Here is a 5,242-nt window from a genome sequence, read left to right on the forward strand (position 1 = left end):
AACCATTAATTGATTAAACTATTACAGTTAGGCCACTCTAACACCCTACGTCGTAGAGCCCTATATGGAGAAGGCCTAAAAATTACAAAGAGATGTATTTGATATTGGAAAAAAGAGCACACACCATATTGGTTTTTCTACCATTTTGGGTAAACATCATTTGTGTTGCCCTGTTTTAGTTTGCCAGTGTGTGTGTGTGCCCTATGTAGCCTCAGTAGAGTAGTGCAGAAGCTCCCAAGTGTGAATATGTCTTAACTGTGTGAAATAGAGCAGTCAACTTCAGGCTCCATCAGCTGCTCAGTCAACCTTCCTGAACAAATAGAGATGAGGTTCAAGAACCTTGATGCTGGGATCAACAAGACAGAATATGACAGAGGCACCATTAGCACCCGAGCTGTCCTCAATACACTGCAGACAGGTGTTGAGTCTATTGTACTGCTGCATTTCACAGCGTATGGGAATAATTGTCTCACTGGGAGAGTTGGCGTTGATGTTTCATTTTTTCCAAACCAATGATAGTGAATTAGTGTTGCACTTCCATAAATCTGGGGGACTAACAAGAGACAGATGAAAAGAACAGAAAGTTTAAAGTTGAAGCGCCAGAGAACAAGATATTCTGACTTCAGGTTCCGTTCAAGCTTCAAAAACAACATTCTCACTCCTAACTTGTCAAATATTGGTCAGTGGCCCTCCAAAGAATGACGCTATTGATTGCCTCTACCATCATTGGTTTCTTTCTGGTTTCACATGGGGCATGAACAGCGGTCTCTTGGGTCCTGTGTTTGTTTGAGCCATCGATCCACCCCACCACCTCCATATGTGGACTTTTTCGCTCTTTATACCACGTCACCTGACTTCGGGCGTGTCCAGAAATAACGCCAGCGATATACCTACCATGTCATATTTTGAAGTGGATGGCCACTGACCAAGCTGCAGTATTTGATGACTTGGGAGTGAAACAGGGATCCTACAATCCCCATAATGTAACTCAATAGTGTATGTTTTGAATCTGTGATATTCCTTAGGTTATTGGGGTCCTGAAACAATGACTATACTCGCACACAAACATAATTTATAATCGTTCCACCTGCTGTCACTGTCACACTAATATTAGTCACCTTATATTACTTATATTATTATGCCCTAGTTATATTGTTTAATTTTTCTGAAATGCACACTTAAAATTAAAACATTACAGAACATACTGTTAGATCGTCTTTTTACACTGTTTTACGTCATATATTCTGTTTTATTTATCTGTTTCATAGAATCATTCCAGAGCTAGGCACAACAGAATTTCACTATATGTTCTGTACCAATACCAGTATCTGGTATCAGGTTCAATACTGAACTCATGTACTTACACTTGAATTCATAAACCTACTCCGATACTGCACCTGATACCACTTTACAGCAGCGTGACATTACGTAACCCCTTATTAGTTAGTTGAGCAGGTAGATGGAGGAGAAGTAATGTCAGCAGTTTGGAGATATTTTAAGCAACTTTTAAAACATTAGCAACATTTAATCTGTTATAGTCAGAAAGTGAGGAACAAAATGGTTTTAAAGTAACTGTAATGGTAATATTAAGTACTCATATTGGTACTCAGCCAGTACCCAAATCTTAAATACTCGCATTTGGTCTGAAAAAGGTGGTATCGGTGTATCCCTAATTTTTATTTTGGTAATTCCAAACAGATTAACAGACAGTCTTGTATTTAACTCAGTAACTCCAGTAGGTGTATTCACCCTAAAAAATCTGACACGAGCAGTTCCATACTATTTCTATAGAAACATGCCAGTTTTATGCTACAGTACATACTACAATTTTTATGGTTTGACATGACATGTGTATACACTACTACTTACTACTACTTTAGCTACTTTAACTACACACTAGCATTGGGCCAGTGGTAGTAATAATAATAATGGCAGATAGTGCCATACTATAAATATGTGACATTTTCTTACTTAATTGGACTTGGAACAGTGTGCCATCATTTATTTTCCAAACCATTCGGCTCTACATGTTAGTTTAGTAGTTTGCTGTGGTTTTGTTTTAATACAAGCTCTGTCTTGACATTCTGTAAAGTGACATGGCCTTGCAGACTAAACCTTAAATTGTATCCACATTGGACATAATTGACTATTAACTAAACCCGTTCCCAGAATGGCAATATAGTCCAATCGTAGCTTAGCAACCGTAAATAGTCAAGTTACGTGTGTCAAGCTTTGGATTCTCCATCATGTTGAAGCAGTGTAGTGCTGGAGTAAGAAATCATCGTATGTAAAGAGTTTGTAGGCTTGTGTCTTCTTTAATAATCTTACTGAAACTAAAAGTACAATAGCAACAGGAATGTATCAAACAGTGTCTTGTTTACTGCAATGCAATCTGCCAATATTAGCATGCCTGGCTGATTAGCTTGCCATTAAGACTGCATTCACACTGCAGGCCAATTTGGCCCAGATCTTTTCTTCATGGCAGTGTGAACTGCACAAATCACATGGAATTTAATCTTCCATATGTGGTCCAAATCAGGTCGGGATACAGGTTGGAAGTGACCTCAGCATGAGTAGTCATATCAGAATTTGTGTGACTTTACCATCACTCCAGATTGACATCAAACACAATGTGAACAGCAGTTAAAAAAATCAGATCTCAGCACTAAATCAAATTTAGTGCTAAGGCTTGCAAGTGTTAATGTAGCTTTAAGTTAACATAAAATAATCCTCCCAAAAAATTGGAATCACTCAATCACATTAATTAACCCCTGAAAAATGAATTATTGAATCAATTCTGTATAGCTTAGAATTTTTCAACTTTTGTTTTTATTTGTTTATTAATCATCATATGTCCAAGTATGCATCCAAATAATTCTTGATGATCGCCCAGAGTGTAAAGATTTGAATTTTTGATTTGCTGCCATTTTGATAATCAACTGAGTACATTCAATTTGGTGGTAACATTTTTATAAAGAAGATGCATTAACATTACTTCAGGATAAATTCTGGTAACACATTTTAAATAAGTTTGGAAAAAATGTTGCATATGAGTGTAACTTTAATAAACTGAATGGAATTGGTACAATAAACTTAAATAAATAAATTCTTGGGTTACTTCTGCTCAAATCAAATATCTTTGATGGTGAAATTGTGATAAATTTATGTTTTAGGTGGGGAAGTTAATGTATACGTTTTGGTTAGGGGGATGTGTTTTATGGGGTTATAGGGTGTAGTTTTTTGTCAGTGGTAGGAGACGAGCCGGTCTTGGTTGCGAGTGGTGCATCAGGAGATCTTGGTCGGTCACCATTCTAGTCAGGTTTGCAGTTATCGTTGTAGAAGAGCCTAAATGCCCCATGTGAATAATTAAATGATTAAGGTAATGTAGCTAGGAAACAGCTGTAAACTGTTTAGTTGATGATAGCAGAGGATGTGGTTATGTTGGGGTTGGGATTTTTGTCTTTTTATTGTATTATTAGCGCTCTCAAAAGGCCATTGTTATGATAAAGCTTATTGAGTGGAAACGCTATGCTGTTGGTATTCTCCGCTGTTCTCTATTGCGTGCGTATGAGTAAAGGAATTTGAAGGTTTGGATGACACTTGGTTTGTAATTTCTTTCTATTGACGGTTGTAATCGTTAGCATAGTGCGTCCTCTCTTAGATGTGATGGTATGTAATGTTCCCCCGACATTTTGTGTTGTGTAGTTTGAATAAATCTTTTTTAGGCCCCTATGTGTGTTTCTGATATAATCCAATTGAGTTGTAAGTTGGTCACTCGCTATGGGTTCTTGGTGTGTTGTTTTAGCGATGGTGCATCGGAGTGTTGAAGTTTAGGTATTTTGTATAGTATAAGTGAGTTTAGTTTTGTTAGGTTTGGTAACATTTACTTTGATTAGACGTGGCTCCTGTGTTTTATATCATGGCTATTTTTTTTATGTACGTCTATTGAGTAAAATCATTTCTTTGGTGAATTGTTTATTTGACATATTACATTGGATAATGCAGTTGCTTTTGAAGATCCAGATAGAAGTTAAGACATCTGTTACTCTTATTGAAGGATGTAGAGATTAAGTTAGTATTTTTTCTGACTTTTAATACTTCTCTCGGTGTATGAGCGACACACACAAGTTGATGAAATTATATGAGTCTGATGTTACATATAGTTTATCATTTATACTCTTTATTTGGATACAGTTGTGTAGACTGATCTGCTAATAGGTCTTCAATATGACTCTGTGTGTTCCTGAGCTCCAAAAGCCTCTCAACACTAGTTCAGGTTGAGTACTCATTCACTGTGGCCTTGCTGGCCTTATCTACCGATCATGCATAATAGTACGGTAATTAGGCCTTAATTATGGTCCCTCTTCAATGTTTATTATAAAATATTTCACAAGAACAGCTTTTCTTCTCTTTCTGAGTTTTCTCATTGTAAAGCGCTGTTTAATAATGTATACATCGGTTTCTGGCATTTGTAATTGACATGTACTCTGTTCAGATAATTTTGGGGTTGTTATGATGAAATTTGTTGTGTGCGTTCGTTTTATTGTGTGATTGGTGCACTACATTTATAAGGACAATTCCGTTTGCGTCTATATTGAGTCATGGGGCCTTGGGGTGTGTAATGACACTCTATTTATCCGAGTTTGGTGTGTTGCTCTTGGTGGTGTGATATTGTTTTCATTTCTAAGTTTTCGCACTGGTTGTACCCAGTTTTAGCTCAACCTCGATAGTGTACCACTTTTTTGTTTTAGTAAATCTCGCTATCAACGCATGAGTATCAGTGAAATAGAAAGTATATTATTATTCCGTGTAGTCAGCCCGTACTTTTCAGGAATTATTCTGGTGGTGTATTCCTGCTGGATCATGATTAGCTATGGCCTACAATGAGTGAGTGCTCTGTGTTTGGCACGTGAGTGCGGACTGTGCTTCGCGACACCCAAGATATGATCGCATGTGGTTTTTACAGTCTGAATATTCCCCCTTTGTATAAACTACTGTACTAAAAACTGTTTCCATTGTCCCTGAAAATAAATTGGAGGCTTTGGCAACCAAACCGGTTATGGGACCCATGATGGACAGTTGGTTATCAGGCTGATGTAAGTACAGCTAGACGAGTTATGCTTTGATATTTTTAATGAAGGTTTTGTATCTACACTTTACTGGCAAAGAAGGCTCATATTGCTTTAGTCAACGTGTCAAGCAAAGTAAGTTTAGTGTTTGACCTCCCCCACCTTAGTTTCTA

Source organism: Morone saxatilis, unplaced genomic scaffold (genome assembly GCF_004916995.1).
Source record: "Morone saxatilis isolate NCDOM2014 unplaced genomic scaffold, NCSU_SB_2.0 Contig0, whole genome shotgun sequence".
Lineage (NCBI taxonomy): Eukaryota > Metazoa > Chordata > Actinopteri > Moronidae > Morone > Morone saxatilis.